At 37.1% G+C, this 17,278-nt stretch overlaps 1 protein-coding gene across 1 annotated transcript in view; it reads left to right on the forward strand.

Annotated features, from left to right (window-relative positions):
- MARCHF1 (membrane associated ring-CH-type finger 1) overlaps positions 1-17,278 on the forward strand; it is a 224,109-nt gene that overhangs the window by 62,268 nt on the left and 144,563 nt on the right. The window contains exon 2 of the mRNA XM_021542285.2: positions 13,151-13,229. The gene's annotated coding sequence lies outside the window, so the exon portion shown is untranslated. The remainder of the gene's footprint in view (positions 1-13,150; positions 13,230-17,278) is intronic.

Here is a 17,278-nt window from a genome sequence, read left to right on the forward strand (position 1 = left end):
GGCTCGTGGTCAGCTTGTCTACCAGGACTGGCAGGTCCAAAGCTGCTTCCCTGCAATTTGGCCCCAGCCCTACAGTGTTCCCATGGAGGAACACTGCCTGGTGTTCCTCCATGGGATCAGGACTTTGCACTTCCTCTTTGTTGCATTTCATGCATTTTGCTCTTTTCTCAGCCTCTCAAGGTGCCTCTTTATAGCAGCACAACCTTCTGATGTATTGACTGCTTCTGATTTTGCACTGTCTGTGAACTTGCTGAAGAGGCACTCTGTCTCACCTTGCAAGTTATTGATGGAGGTATTGAACAACATTGGCTCTCCTGTTGACTCCTGGGGTGTGTCTTTGATGGCTGGCCTACAGCTGGACTTGGTGCTTCTGATCCACAGTGCTTTCAGCTCAACACTGTGGACAGTTTTTGTTGTTGATCACTCTTGATTTTAGATGGAAAACATGATTAATACTAGCTGTTGGTGTGAGCAAGGATTTTTAAATACACATGGAAATGCAGTAGTTTCTGCATAAACACCAAAATACTTTTCAGAAGGCAATAATGTGTTAACATAATTCATCTAAAAAGCCAACCATCAAGTACAGAAATGTATTTTCCTTATTTCTGAGTCTCATGGGAAACATTAACATGTGCTTCATCTGGCTCTAGTTAATCTAGTGATCTTCCAGTGTTTTCTTGCTTTCATATCAGGACAGCATGGAAAGACAAGAACCCTTCTAGTTGCTCTGTCTACCTGGGGAAACCTGAGATCAGCAGGGTTAGTGTCATCAGAAGAGTAATTTAAAAAAATTTGGGAAATGTAAGTGAGAAAGATGCCAAACATACCAAGCAGGGAAATAAATGAATCTATGGCAAGGTGCTGGGCTGTCACAGATGGCTTTTAGTCATTGTTATTCTAAGGTCAAAACCAATGTGGAATCTTTAAGTATGTTCATATAAGGGTGCAGTTTTGAGAGGTAAGGAACAGGGTGATGCTGCTTTGCATATGAAAGATCATGGGATGAATATGAAAATAACATTCTCTCACATTTGATCCTTAGTGCTGTTGAGCTAGAGATGCTCTGTGACAAAAAATTCTGATTTACAAGGTTTATGTATGCTAATAAGTGGATGGATATGATGTTTTCATAATTCCATTAGGTCCTTTTCCCTGTTAGCATCATATTAATGTAATCCAGATGGGTTCTTGTCATCTTATCATGTTCTCTTTTGATTTGGGGTGTAGGAAACAAAAGTTGAGTGGCATGTAAGGCATCTGATCTAACAGAATAGAACAAACGGAATGAAATGTAGTCTATTCTAATTTATTAAAGCAAAATACTGCAAGTTCTTCAATCTTAACCTTATATTTCTTGTGACGGTCACATATTTGGAAGGTAGGACAGTTCCCATAATCATGTGTGTGTTTTTCATCTGCAGGAAAAATAGGGACAAGAGTGTTTATTTGGAAGCTTCTAGCAGGGTTCAAGCATCCAACACTGCATTTAGTAAATGTAGATTAATTTCTAGAAATTCTGCTGCTTGGAGAGATGCAATGTGTACCTGAATTTTATATATCAGTCAATAGTAATCTGTATCACAATAAAGTTTCAAACACAGCACACAATTCCTCTAAGCAGATTTCTTTATATTCCCTATTCCTGAAGGGCTAAGCTGTGGAACCTCATGTAGAAATCCAGTACATCTGCTTTTGTTTATTATGAGACTGTACTTTAAATGACTTATGTGTTATGGTCATGATATGGTTTGTTTTTGCCATCTGTCAAGCTCTGGAGAAAGGTTTCTGGTTGTGTCTTTTGTGTTCATGGCAGCTGTGATGAAAGCATCTATGGAAGGTGAATCCATAAATGCTATCTATAACTTGGGTCCTGTTTACTAACTTGTGGTTTAGGATTTTTTAAGGATTTTTCTTTGTCATTTTTAGAATTTGGAAAGAGGAAACCTGATTGCACTTGGGTCACCTTCCTTATTTAAAACTGTTTGAATCATAGTGAAAATTGCCTGTTGAAATTCTTAGAATATATTTAATGACTTTTGCTGTGATTCTAGTTCCTATACCTTAATTCTCTTCCAATATTCTCATTGTAGCTGAAAGTTTGCAGTTCAGCAAATAAAATATCCAGTCTTCAAAAAGAGACAGTTCTTTGAGTGTGCTTTGGCACCTGCCAGTCTTTTAGTGAAAATTTGTGGCAAGATTTCTGCACAAACCTTGAAATATTTTGCAAACTGTGAGCTTTTGGGGATTTACTGAATGTGAGGTCACCACTCACAGTGTGGTCATGCAAAATGGTAACTATGGCAACTGCAGAATACTGGAATGGAAAGTAAGCAGGGAGGTTTATGTGAAAGAATAGGAAACATAGACACAGGACATAGAAAACATCCTTAGAGAGCCTCCTCAGATGAAGATAACATATGGGCATTTTTTTGGTGTGAAGTTCTTTTGTTTTCAAGTGTCAAACAAAATAAAACTTCCGATGACTAGTTCCCTTCCAAGTTTATTTTAATTGGTACTTCAGGTTTTAAAGATGGGTTTAGCTTGTATTTCCTCATAATTTAAAACTTCTGGATTACTCTTAGGACTTTGAAGGCATTAACACCTTAATTAAATCCAGGAGAAACCAAGGCTATGAAAATGCGTCCTAAAATTTTGGTGTCTCTCTTAGTTTAATGAGAAAAAGAAGGAAAAATGGCTTTTAAATTTGGACAAAAAAATTTATGGAATAACTGTAGGTGAATGTTAAAGTTACCTAAAAAGGCATGTACATAGGCAATGCTGTGCAGTATTTTGATTTAAAGCCTGTGGAAATAGAAAATTATTAGTGTTTATCAAGGCATTCTAAGCTGTGTTACTTGCAAAAGCTCTCATTTGATTCTGCAGCACTTGCAAGTCTGCTGGGAGCACCTATGCCTCTTAACACTCTGTGAAATCTCCAGGTTTTCTTATTTGTTGTGGTTGAAGTTTTTGTTTGGTTGGTTTTTGGTTTTGTTTTGGATTGATTTTATAATTCTATCAGGCCTGGATTTGATTTCCTGTGATTTTTACTATCAGTGCTGCTTCCTGTTGTGCGTTTTTTAATATCGGTGATGGTTTCCTGTTGTGAGCAGCATCTGGGTGGGAAAAGGACCTAAAATCTTCTCTAAGATTTCAGTTCATAGAGTATTCTATCAATATATACAGAAATACTTTGTTCTGTAGCCAATTGGGTGAAATTGTGCAGTCACTGCTAATGACAAAGGGTGTCTTGTCAAAATGTTCTGTTAAGGACATCCCTGCCTTCCTCAATATGCTCATACTGTTTTGAAGTGAAGGTGAGCCTCTGTCAGTTTTTCTTTGAAAGGCAGAACCAAGAGTACTTCGAAAGATGCATTTTGGGCATCTTTCTTCCAGAGCTGAACTCATGGAAACCGTTAGTATTGCTTTATACTGTGACTTCTGGAATGTGCTGTCATTCCCATTTAGAGCAGGGCCAAGCTGATGATCAGAGAATCGTTGGACAAACTAGGTGTAGGAGCCATGACTTTGTCCTATGCTGTGGTGACAGAGAAAGCATGACCTTTAATCCTCTCTTGTGTCATCCTTGTCATTAAATATACATGGGGTGAAATCTTGCTCTAGTGAAGGTTATGGCAGTTTTGCTGTTAACTTCAGTGGAGTCAGAGCTTTGCAAGTTATGTCTTAGAGGGAAAAAGGAGAAGGTTTAGATTCAGGTAACTCACTAAGTTTATTTTTTAAAATTCTATTGAATGCAAGCATGAGTGCATTTTGCAGTTTTTGTGGTCTCTTAAAAATAATCCAGTCTTTCTTTACCCTACACAGCCTTGCCATTTTTTCTTGTTGCTTGTTACAGGAAGGGCTATGGCAGGATGTGGAGCTAGAATGCAGAAATAAAATGCCAGTATGGATAATTTTCTCTTATTAGGGGATATCTTCCTCTTCCCCAGCCCAAATATGCACACTTCTTGCACATGGCAGATATTTTATCTTTGAATCATGTTTGATTCTAATATAATGCAGGAGCAAATGGAATTTGAAAAATCAGCAGAGGATGAACTAATAGTAAAATAGCTGAGGAGGCAATGAAAATTTTCAGTTAAAGGATACGGTATTCCTTTGAGTACAAAGACTCAAGGAATTTATTTTTAAATAAATGGTTAGTGGAATATATTCCTACACTTTGAAATTCCAGCTGTGGAGTATATACTAATTGCTTGCAAAAAATGTACCTCCTTCTGGCTACCAAGTGTACCTTCTTGTAACTGAGATTCAAGCCAACAGTGACAATGTCATTTGTTTAGTTTATCTGTAGCCAGTGTCAGGACTGAGCTGGCATTTGTAGTTGTTTAGTGCTGTTGTGACTAAAAACAACATACAGATAGGATGCAGAATAGAGCTTATCCTAGTCCTCTGAACTGTCTAGTTTGAGGTAGTAGTTTGTAATTTGTGATGGTAACCTAGTTTTAAAATTAATTTTGAATTTATCTTTTGATGTCCTTTTAATCTTTTGGTTTCTTCTGCTATTATGTATAAAGCATAGATATGCAGAAATTGCTTTTAAAAGAAATGCTTGTCACCAACAATCTTTTTCTTAATCACAATTTTTTTTAATCTTTGGCTTTGATTATGGTGGTATTGAATCTCAGATTGAAACCAGCTAATGGATTTTGCAGCAAAAAAGCATAGTTACTATGGCTACACAGCACCCTGAAAGCTTAAAAGGACAAAGCATAAATGAACATGGTCCTGGCTGCTTAGCCATTTGCAGAATAGATTGTAATAACTTAAAGTCTTTATTACAGCCTTTCAGATTTTCAGAAAAAGCACAATGCTAGTTCTCTAAGAATTTCTATTTTATTTTTAGATTAAATCATAACTTTTGAAGTAGCATATTTGAAAAATATTTTTCAAAATATGCTCTGCTTTGTGGCCAGTTCATCTCACGTGTATCACAGGCAGTAGCAAGTGATGAAATTTATTGTCACTGATCATTTAATGACTGATGTTTTTACTATGGTATTTCAAACTGAGTCAAAATCTAATCCTCCTATGGTCAAATAAACACAAAGTAAGTGTGCTTTGATGAAAACTTAAAGTAATATTCTTTTTATAGCTTTCACTGCAATTTTGGCTGAAATATTTTTAACTTTGATTTTCTTACAAACAAAACTAACCTACATATTTAAGAGAAACACTCTGTATACAGTAAAGAATAATAAACCCATTCATGGTTAGGCTTACACAATTAAGGATAGCAGTTTTTAGGAAGACCCTAATGACTGATAGAATCAGTGATACTACCTGTCTTTACTTGGAAAATAAAATACATTAGAATCATAAACATGTCACTCATAAATCCACAGGCTTATTTCAATGGCCTATTAAAAATTCAGAATAAAAGTTTTTAGTGTGTAATGATAAAATGCATCTATTATTCATCACAAATAGAAGTTCTGTCCACGGATAATTGTAGGCAGTGTACTTTGGCTGATGGGTAGTAAACCACAGGAAAGGTAGCAGCTGAGCATATAGGTGGTTTTGTAAAGACATATTTATGTGCTCTTATTTGCAGGCAGAGGGCTCTTGTATTCGTATTTTGGATTTATGCCTCCAGCAATATTTGCATATATTCATAAAGTGGACTGACTTGCTGCATATACAACAGATCAGCTGAATTGTCCTCCTACTGAAGATCTGCCCTGTGCTCTGTAGAAATGCCATATTTTGCTTCATTAGTCAATGGTGTCATTTATGTCTAAAACATGTAAAGAAGCCTTTCTAACTAAAAAATAGCAGATTAATTGTACAGAATTTCACCATAGAGACCAGAAATCTTGACTAATCTGCAAAACGTGTTTGGGCCAAATTCCAAGGTGAGCAGATGAGTGTGCCTGGAAAACCCAAGAATAACCCAAGAAAATGACAGGGAAAAGTAGGGTGATTTAATCCCAGCTGGCAACTGATTATCAGGCAGCTGTTCACCCACTCTCTGCCTCTACCCTCTAGTGGGGAGGAGAATCAGGAAAAAAAAGTAGGATTTGTGGGTTTAATAATTAAAACAAAATAAAATATAATAATGATCCTAATAGTAAAAATAAGATTAGTAATGAAAAGGAGGGAGAAGGCTGATTGTATGAATAAACCCCAAGACAAGTATTGCATGATACAACTTCTCACCCCCTGCTCATGGATTCCCAGCCCTTCTGAAAGTAGTGATCAGCCCCTTCCAGCAGCTTCTCCCAGTTTATATACCGGGCATGTTATATTGGAGTGACATTCTGGGGTGTGGAATTTTCCTTTGCCCATTTGGGGTCAGCTGTCCTGGCTGTGCTCCCTCACAGCTTCAGGTGCACCTCCTGACTGACAGAGCACAAGACAGTGAGAAGTCCTTGATTTGGGGTAAGCCCTGCTGAGCAGCAACCAGAACCAAGAGCTTGTTAAAACATTACTCCATATTGAATCCAAAACACAGCACTGTGCCAGCTACTAAGGGCACTGTTAAGTTTATCCCAGCCATAACCAGGACAGGAGGGGATGCTGATGGAAAATTGTGTGAATTTAATCCTGTTTCTTATTATGGATCTGAGATTGCTAAATAGTAGTAGCTCTTAAAGTAGCTCTAGGCTATAAGAACTACCATAAACTAAAGTGTTGTGGTGTAGAAGTGGCTCAGAAGGTCTGATTATTTTTCAAATCTCCATAGGGCTTGTTCCTAGCTGATCTTGGTTTTGGTCAGACAAATCTAAAATAAAAGATATCAGACTTGAAATTCAGTAGACTACTTTTCCTAAGTCTGAACATTTATTCCTTAATGTACAGCTTGAATAATGCTTGTGTTGCACTTTCATGCAGAATTGGTGTGCTCAGGACTAGAGTGATATTTACTGAAGAGTTTGGGATTTTTTGATACTTACTTTGAGTTTTTTCAGAATAACTTCACTTAAAAAAATGTATGTTTCTTCCATGTCTTAATTTAGGGAGAATGGGTTCTCAAGGTAGAATCTCAGGTAGAACAGGAGTTGCTTTCATGAAATCAGTGTTATTAGTTTAACTTGAATGAAAATGTATTGAAAATTTTCCTCATATGTATTTGAGCATTATAAATATGAGGATGTAAAAATTAGAGGGGCTGGCTAGTAATAATTTGTAGGTGATGAAGTCTATCAGAAGTTGTCCCACAGTAAGCAGTCATTGTGGTCTTTTCATTCCAAAACTTACATTTCAACATATTATTTCCTTATTCTTTAAAGCTTTTGCACAATTTGTTTTGCTACATATAACATATAGATTTTGAAATTTTAATCAAGTAAAAACTACCATCAGATTGATAGGATTTTTAAATAACATATCTTTCACCTTGTCTTATGTTGGAACTCAGAATGTCTCTCAGACATTTTTAGAGGTTCCAGGCCTTGGTCAGAAGCATTTTAGACCCTGGCAAGCAGCTGCAAACAGCTGTGATTTTGAGTTTGAGCCATGGAATGAGTTACCAACTTTGAAGGTGGAACAAGCAGTCACAAAGTGTTAGATATTATAGTAAAAGTAGTTACAAAGTAGAGGGGAAATTTTTTTAGTATTGTACAGGGGGGTTTTAACACTTGTACATGGGGGTTTTTACTTTGTACATGGGGGTCAGAAGTTCTAAGATGGAGGAAAGTGGGACGATCCTGTTCTTCCTCCTTCTTTTTCCTTACCTCCATGTTCTTGGTGATGCTGGCACTCACAGATTGGTTTAGGGTAGAAGAGCACTTGGTAATATAGGTAATAGGTATTGGGGGAAAACTGTAAACATATAGCACGTAATATATCACATAAAAGATAGCAGCAGCCCTGGGCGGGGAGAGAGAAGAAGAAGACAGCAGACAGAGAGGGTGTCAAGGTGTGTGTGTGCCTCTACCTGAGCTGCTGAGCAAACTGCAGCAGAGAAGACAATCTTTTAGATAACTCGCAATAAACTGCCTTGAGACCAAACAACAAGAGCCTGCGGAGTTTTTCTTTGGAAGCACGGGTTGGAGGAGAGACTTTACCACCACACGAGACCCCAGACCAAGCCTGGGGTTCTCACAGTCTTAGATTATTTAAATGTAGTAGTCTGGAATATGAAGTTATCAAAACAATAAAATAAAAAATAAATGCTTGAAGAGTGGGGCTTATTAATGGGTATTTATTTCATTCATGTGTTTTTTTTTTTTTTTTTTTTTGCTTGAAGAAATCCTCCATCTATTATTTACTTAAATACTGCAGGAAAATATGCTGTTTGAAATTCAAGAGTGGATCAGTTAGAAGGGCTTTGACAGAAGACTGAGTCTATGTGATATTTGGTGTTGCCATGGGAAACTGCTTTGCAAGAACATTTGCAGAGCAGATGGACCAAGATAAATAAAACAGATACAGGTATTGAATAGAGATTGTTTAATGCTCTGTGAGAAAAATAGGAAAACAGGAACGTAAATCTATATAACAGTTCTTTGATTTGCCCTTTTTTAAATGGGTATGCTGTTTGATATGAGTAGTTCCACAGTGAAAGTTTCCTATAAATTTTGTTTTCAAGAAATCAAAGAAAATGCCAGGTTTATCTGCCACATCTTCTGTATATGCAAAATCTGTAGTGTCCTTACTTTGTCATAATCTGCTGCTGTTTTGGGCTAGTCTCTGAAGTTACATTTAAGTACACAAACAGTATGAAATGAAAAATCTTTGTATTTCAGATATTATAATTTTGTTAGCTTCAGATGCTCTTTACTACTGGCATCTCTTCTATAATCTTATAAATCAGCTTTTATCCTTGATTTAAGAATGAAGAGACTCATACTCTGTTTAAGAGCTAGAATGTATTTGTAATCATGTTTGATTACACACAAGTTTGTTTCCATAGTAACGTGAACACAAAAGATGCCCATGTGACTATGTACATATAACATGCCTTTGTATGAGTACCTGTGTGCAGAAATACACCGTATTTCTCTTTAACTTGTGTTCTTTGTTCTGCCTGGCAACAAATAAAATAGGCACATGCTGTTTACTTTTTATCTAAGGAAATAAGTCATTAGAAATTTTAAAATATAATTAATAGTAATTTCTTTTCAACAACCCAAATTCAAACTTGCAGAAAGAAAAAGCTTATGGAAAAATAAAAGCTTTATCTGATCCCTTGAAGATGTATGACTTCAACTGCTAAAGGATTTTTTTTTTTCCCTCTAAGTAATATGTTGATTATAAAATATTTCTTCGGATTTTATACAGTCTAATTGTGGTTCTGTTCTTCATGACTTATAAAACCTATTCCACTGGTTGATGTCTCTACAGGAGTGGAACAATTCTTTGGGAGATGCTGTCATAAACCTATTAATGCTTACATAAGTGTTGGTGTTTTCCTTTAGTATAGAATGCCATGAAATTCTATTCCACTGAACACCATGCAGGTGATTCACATTTTTAGTGTGCATGTCAGCCAACTATTTTGAGTGGTCAGAGCAGTTTGTTGGCTTTTCAGTATACCATTCCATTATGAAAGGAAATACATTTGATGCATTGGTTATTAATACATTTTAAATATCAGATGTGAATACTAATCTGAAGTTCTGTGTTCATTTATGTTCTGCTTTCTCATGGGAAACTAGGAGCATTAGCAGCAGGAATTATTGGGGAAAATGTTTATCTTTCACAATGACAGAATCACAGAATTGTTAGGGTTTAAAATGACCTCTGGAGATCATCTGGTCCAACCCCCATGCCAAGGCAGAGTCAGCTAGAGCAGGTAACACATGAACACATCCAGCTGGGTTTTGAATATCTGCAGATCCAACTAATTGGATCAAAGCATCTGAATTTCTTCTGTTGCTTTTAATCTATGGTTTTAAAATCTTGCCATCAATATCCTGGAGCCCAAAAGACATGTTGACATCCATTAGGGTCAGAGTTTGCATATATTTCTAGCTATAACCTTTTTACACTAGCTAAAGCACAATAAAGTTGATTATACTTCTTTCCCCCCATGCATTGTGGAGAAGAAATTTCATGGGTGATTAATTTAACCTCTTTCCAATTTATTTTAAGCAGAGACCAGTTAAATAATTTTCCAGAATCATAGAATTGTTGTGGTTGGAAGGGATTTCTGGATACTGTCTAGCCCTTTGGTCAGAGCAGGGTCACAGGGTCAGCTAGCACATATTGCCCAGGACTGTGCCCTGTAGGATTTTGGACGTTTGCAAGGATGGAGATGCATCTTGGGGAGCTTGGTTGACCACCCTCATAGGAAAAAAACATGTTTAAATGGGATCTCTTGTGTTTGATTTGTGCCTGTTGCCTCTTGTCCTTTCACTTGATACCACTGAGAATTTCTGCCTTCCTTATTCTACCACCGATCAAGTGGCAGAATAAGCATAGGACAGATCCCACTGAGCCTTCTCTTCTTGAGGTCCCCACCTCTCACAGCCTCTCCTCATACAAAACATGCTCCAATCCTTTACTCTTGCCTCCATGAACTTTAGCTGGCCTTGCTGCAGTAACTTTGTCTTTCTTGGGCCCAGTTCTGAGCCACCCACTACAGCATTCAGGGTGGCTCACCAGTGCTGAGCAGAGAGGAAGGATGGTCTCCCTCACTGTGTGGGTGATGCTCTTGCGTGGGTTGCTGTGCAGCTTCTGTGCTGTGAGGTCAAGCTGCTGGCTCATGGCCGGCTTGTTGTTGTCCCTCAAGTCCTTTTCTGCCAACATGCATAGGATTATTCCTGCCAAGTGCAGCACTACACCTTTTCCCCGTATTGAACTTCATGAGCCTCTCAAGGTTTTTCTGAATGGCAGGAAAATCCTCTGTATCAGCTACTCTTAGCTTTTTAGTATTTCTATGCATTGTGTCTCAACTTGCAAGTTATTGATGAGTTGCTGAGCAGTACTGGCTTTTGTATTGACACTTGGTGTGTGCCTTTGATGACTAGCCTCTGGTGAACTTGGTGCTTCTAATTCACAACCTTTTTTGGCCAGAAGTTCAGTCACTTTTCTGTGTGCCTTACTCTCCATTCATCTCTTTTGTATTTCATCAGTTTTTCAGGGAGAAGAAAATGCAGGGCTGTGACAGAAACATTATTAAAGTCAAGATAAACAATGTTCAGTGTTCTGGCCTTGTCCACTGGGTCAGCCTGCTCATTGTGAAAGGCTATCAGGTTGGTCAGGCACAATTTCTCCTCCATGTATTCATGCTTGCCATGTCCAAATATGTTCTTATTCCTCCTCTGTTTGGCAATGGCTTTCAGGTTTATTTTCTCCATTCCTTTCCTAGGAGTTGAGGTGATGCTGGGACTGAATTTCTTGAAAGTAGAGGTGATATTTATTCTCTTCCAGTCTTCACAGATTCCTCCCCTCACCTTGATCTGTTATCCTTTTTGATCTTTCAGTGATTGAGTGCTCTCACAATGCCATCAGCCAACCCTCAATATGTGCAATGCATCTCATTATGGCCCATGGATCTGTGTGTGTCCAGTTTGTTTAAATGCTTCCTAACCTGTGCTCCTCCACTGAGAGGAAATCTGCCTTGCTCCAGGCTTTCCTATGGGTTTCAGGGACCTGTGGTAGCTGAGGGATGGTTTTGTCAGTGAAGAGAGCATTCAGTGTAGTGGCCTTCTGCATAATTGTTGTGACAAGTTTCCATCAGGAGATATCTTTTCATTCATATCTTGCGACGGAGAGACCATTGTTCATTGCCTTCCTTATGTTGCACAGCACCAGCAGAAACTTTAACTTTTCAAGTTTATATGAGCTATCTACCCATGTCTGTGATCCCAGTGAAGTTTAAATTCTCCAACTGCATGCAGACCTCTTAATTTGTCCTGTTTTCTCTGCTGTGTGCATTAGCAAACAGGCTATATGAAGAGGCACAAAAGCATGCTTTTTTTCCCAGAAAAGATAGAATACCTTTACTATACTGCTGCCTGGAAGGCATTTCCCTATCTACATTTACACAGTTGGGGTGGGACCTCAACAAACCCTGGATTTTTGCTTACAAATTTCTTCCTGTTGACATTTCCCCGTACTCTCTGCTTGCCAGCCTGGTTCTTTACTTCCTCTCTTGATTGCTGGTCATGCTCTCCTACTCCTGTTATTCCTGGTTTGAATTCTCGTTACTGGGTTGGCCTGCCTGTTGGCAAAATGTTTTTATCCACCTATGTAGGCAGCATCTCTGCTAAACCATCATCTGTTCTTGTAGAACATCCCATGGTCATTTAAAATCTAAAAGCCCATAGCCCACACCAACTGCACAAAAAATTCTTATGGGATCTGTTGCTTCCTTTTTCACCCTTCTGCCTTTCTGGAAGGATTGAGGAGAAAACTGCCTGGGGTCTCCATGCACTTGACCCCATCCCCCACATAATCAGCAGTATAATCAGTGCTTGATGCTTTCTTCATTGCCTCTGGCATCATCTTCGGTGCTCATATGGAAGAGCAGCAGAGGGTCATAGTCTGCAGCAGCCTTTTGCAATGCCCTGACCTGAGTCTCCAGCAGGCTGCAAACCTCCCCAAGCAGCAGCTGTGGGATTCACTGCCCCCCAGGATGGAGCTTTCTGCTGCAAATACCCACCACAGCTGCGTGTGCACCTCCATTCTTTAACTGGCTCGAGTCCCTTGCAGGACTTGTACTTGCTATTCTTATGAGATAACTATTACAGTTAAGTGTTTTGTGTAATTTAGTCTTTGTTTTGTGAGCAAATATGTATAAAAAACATTGTTGGAGTGCTAATTACATGTTTTGGCTTTTTTTTTTGTTTTGTTTTGTTTTATTAAGCTTTGTATATTTGAATGTTATCCTGCTAATGCCATATGGGTTAGCTGGCTACGTGCAGGCATTGTACAAGTGTAATTAATAGAGGGAAGATCATGTATGACTTCCCTGTGCTAAGGAAGGTCAAGGACTAATCTCAAATCAGTCTGAGAGTCTACAGAAAGTTTAATGGATATCAATATCTGGTACAGGATTTGATAAAAATTATTTAAGACTACCTTTCAAGTCCAGAATTTTTTCTTTAGGTTATGCCTTTTGGAAGACATCAGCTTAAAAGGTTTTCCCAAACCTTGCTTCATAACCTGTTTTAAGGCAATGAAATAGATGCTATTTTAACACAGCAACTGGTTTCAAATGTGTTTCTGTTTCTTCTAGGAAATGAACCCAGGAAATAATGTGAAAGGTCACATGAAGCTCTGTCATAGCAGAAATTTTCTGAAAGATTGCTTTACCTGTAAGTTCTTCTTTTCTGCTGTTAAATATTAATTCATATCATACTGTGGTGGGGAAAAAAAAAAAAACAACTTCATTTTGGCATTTTGACTTGCAGCTTAATTATGAAGAAAACCTTTCCAAGTGCATTATGTGGTAACATGTGCTGTTATTCACTCTCTGTATTGTAGTAAAGCCCAAACAAACATTTTTCCTCTAAGTAAATAACTAAATCTCACATTTTCCCTAAAACCTGTTAAGGTTTGGAATCCAACAAGCAAGATTTTCATGCTGTTTCATTACAGATTATACATCCACTGTGATGCATGCTAAACTGCAATTACTTGTTTTTCAGAAATTATTTTAAAAGTAAAGGGTAAAAATTATTCAAACTTGTATGAGAGTGTGAAACTACTACTAAAAAGCTCTTTGCAAAGATTTCATGTGCGGGTGCCTGCGTGACTGAGACATCTTTGGGATTCAGAGTTATTAAATGATATGATAGTCTCCTTTACAGTTGTGTCACTTGTGGCAAAGAATTTTCTTCAAGCTAAAATGAACTAATTTAATTTTTTATATTTCTCACAATAAAATCCACCTACGGATTTAAACTGTGGGTTTCATCTTGAGTCTAATTGTTGACATCAAAATACTTAAATTGGGAGATATGAACTTGGCCTCCTAGCAAAATTGCAAGAAGAATATTAAAAGATCCATTTTACACAAGAAACCAAAAACATTAGGCTTGATTTTGGCAGATTCACGTGGGTGGTGGTAGAGCTTAGAACAGTATACCTAAGTTCTTAGTCCCTGTCAAAAGATATAATTTGAAAATATGTAAATATGCCAAAAAAGTATACCCTGAAGGAGATTGGGAGTTTGCAAGCTACAATTTCAGCAATATGTTAATTTCTTCCCTTTTGGATGTAATTATCATAGTTGAACTACGCATCACCTAGATAGCAAGTTCTTGAAAATTATAAGGGGAAAAGCACTACTGGAAAATGTTTCAAAACTGATAGGAGGTGTTTAATTCTTTAAAAGTAATAATTTCAGATTTTTTTTGTTATCTAGCACTCTTAAAGTAGCAGCAACACCTATATGTGGGTGGAATAGGTAGTTTAGTTTGACATAACATATTCAACCAAATAAGAACTTGTAAACACTGGCCCTCCACCTTCCAAACTCCTTATGAAGTTTCAGAAAAATCTGATATTTATTTGGTTTTCTTCAAAATGTGCTTATTTGTCTTAGTATTTCTTTACTACTCTGATGTAACTTGAGACAACTGTAAAGTACCTACCAATACAAGCAAATCTGTTAGAAATTAAAGTCTTAATTCTGCACTTTGAGTTGTGAAGTCGAAGCTGAATGTTATTGTCCTTATTATATAAATATTCACACAGTACTGGTGCAACTTTAGCAATTGTCCTGTGTTATCCTAAGTGCATTAAAATTACTCCAACATTGGAGTATTTCTTTTGGTTTTGTCAAAGAATCCAGATGGGCTATTTCAGGACAATTCAAGGAGACTTTACGATTAGTCAAGGAAGAGAGAAGAAAAAGTGCTCCTCTGATAATGCTGTCTTAATAATTGAATTAGTCAGATGTTCGGTATTATTTGATAGGTTTAATTACTTAGCAATAGTCAGGTGGATTTCCAGTATCATAACAGTAGCCTTAAAAGAACACAAATGATAAGAGAAAAGATTGAGTTAGAATAGACTAATTTATTTCAATTTTGTCTTCTCTTTTATTTAATTGCTCTTGTTATATTCTTTGTGTCTCCCTGAGAAATCCTGGTATTTTGTGTGCACATGTATATGTATGCATGTGGGTGGGTGTGTATCCATTAGAGATATTTATATTCAGTGAAGATAAGACAACAGTTGGGACAAAAGTACAGAAGTGACTTGGAAAAATCATAGGTGAGAACATGGAGAAAAGTCCCTGACAGGATGCAAACGCTGAGTGTTGTATTGCACACTGAGCAGTAAAGTACATTTGCAGCCTCCCAGATAACAAATGCATTGTTGGGAATCCTGCAAACATTCTGTTTTTAATAGTGTGTCTGCATTTGAGGAAAAAAATAGAAGAAAAATTTTTTTTTCCTCATCTAAAATATTTGAAACATTGTCTACTACTATATAGTTATAGACAATTCTGAAGTCTGTTTAAAGAGCTGGCAATATTCTATAATATTTCTTACTGTAGACTGCAATTGACTTTATAATTCACATACTCAACCATTGTATTGGTATAAACAGAAAAAAACAACATAGGGAGGAAAAGGATGTTGTTATTATAATAATGTTATGAGTACGAGTTGCTACAAGACAGAGAATGCTAGCATTTTTAACCATTGCATAGTTCCAACTTATTTGTCTTTTTGCTAAAAATAATTCCATACTGCTAATTTTTATATTGATTAGAAGCTTTTCTGTTACACATTTAATGAACTTGTGAGTATTCTGAATTAATCAGTGTTATAAAACTGGCTGTCTTGATACGTAGACAAACAGGATAACTCATTGAGATTTGTAGATTTTGGTGGCAATGAATTATGATCAGTTCTGTAATAGTTATATTTTTCTTCCCAAAGGAATTTCCATGTATTTCTATTAATATTAGCTGTCTAACAAATCATAGCATCATAGAATAGTTTGGGTTGGAAGCGACCATAAAGATCATTTCATGAGAGCTTCCACTGGAGCAGGTTTCTCAGAGCCCCATCCAGCCTGGGCTTGAACACCTCCAGGGATGAGGCATCCACAACTTCCCTGTGCAGCCTGTTCCAGTGTCTTCCTAGCTCCAAATAAAGAATTTCTTCCTAACATCCAATCTAAATCTCCCCTCTTTTAGTTTAAAACTCCTTCCACTTGTCTTATAATTTTCCACTTGTGTAAAAAGTTACTCTCCCTCTCGTTTATAAGTTCCCTTTAAGTACTTAAAGGCTACAAGTAAGAAAATAAGGATCTTTTTCTACCTTTCCCCCCACCACAACTGGATTGTTCTGTGTTCAACTAGATACTATTAAAATAATATTTCAGTCCTGTGCTTATAAAATATCAAAATTATACCCATCATAACATGTTCTGTGTAAAACAAGGAGTAGCACAAAGTCTACTGTTATATATTTATAGAAGAACAAGGAGTTCTGGATATGAACCAGAAGTTCTTAATATGCTAGCCATTCACCTTGACAGAAATTTAAGAGTAGAAATGTTCTCTTTACACAGTAAATTATTCCCATTTAGGAAAGGCATGTTTGCTGATGCACAGCAACAAGTGTTCCTAATTTTCTTTGAAAATCCCTTTCTGGATTTTCAAGAACTTAGCTTTTTCTCCTATTCATGCCCTCTGAAAAAATCCAAAATATCTGGAGTATCTTCTCTTGATTCACAGCTACAGGGCTGGGTCAATTATTTGGAGATCTTGGTGAGAGTCCAGTGCAAGTGCATCAAAAGGAAAGACTTTAAAAAAAAACACCCAGAAACACACTACCAAAATCTGTAGTAAGAATTAAAGTGCTATCTATGGAAACTGGTGAACACTAACATAGACTTTTTTGCTGTAGAAAATTCCAATACCATAAGAGCGCATTAATTTTCAAGAAGTGCCATGCACAGCTCTAATTAAGGTTTCATTGATCACCAGGGAATGAATCTTCCACTGCTCTCCCCATGCCTGCTCTTGTCTTTCTGAACTGAACTTAGATTTGAACTTTAATATCAGGAATTACCTGGCATATGTTTCCATGTCAGCTTTTGTCAATATGCATAGAGAAATACAAGTTTTAGTTGTGGCATTTCTGCATACTGATCATAAATTTGTACAAACCTGAATTGCCGAGTAAGGAGAGTAGAATTATTGCAAAGGTCTTGCATGTTTTGCTTCATTACATGTTATGTAGATTTTGTTTTTAATAAGGGATATACTGAGGAATATAAATAGATATATCTGAACTGATGACAAGAAGAAATACAACAGCTGTCCCTGTTGTTCCTTGTTAATTTACTGTGTGAGGTGTAATTTCATGCTTTGTTAAAATCAGACCTATTAACTATGATT

This window comes from Lonchura striata, chromosome 4 (genome assembly GCF_046129695.1).
Source record: "Lonchura striata isolate bLonStr1 chromosome 4, bLonStr1.mat, whole genome shotgun sequence".
Lineage (NCBI taxonomy): Eukaryota > Metazoa > Chordata > Aves > Passeriformes > Estrildidae > Lonchura > Lonchura striata.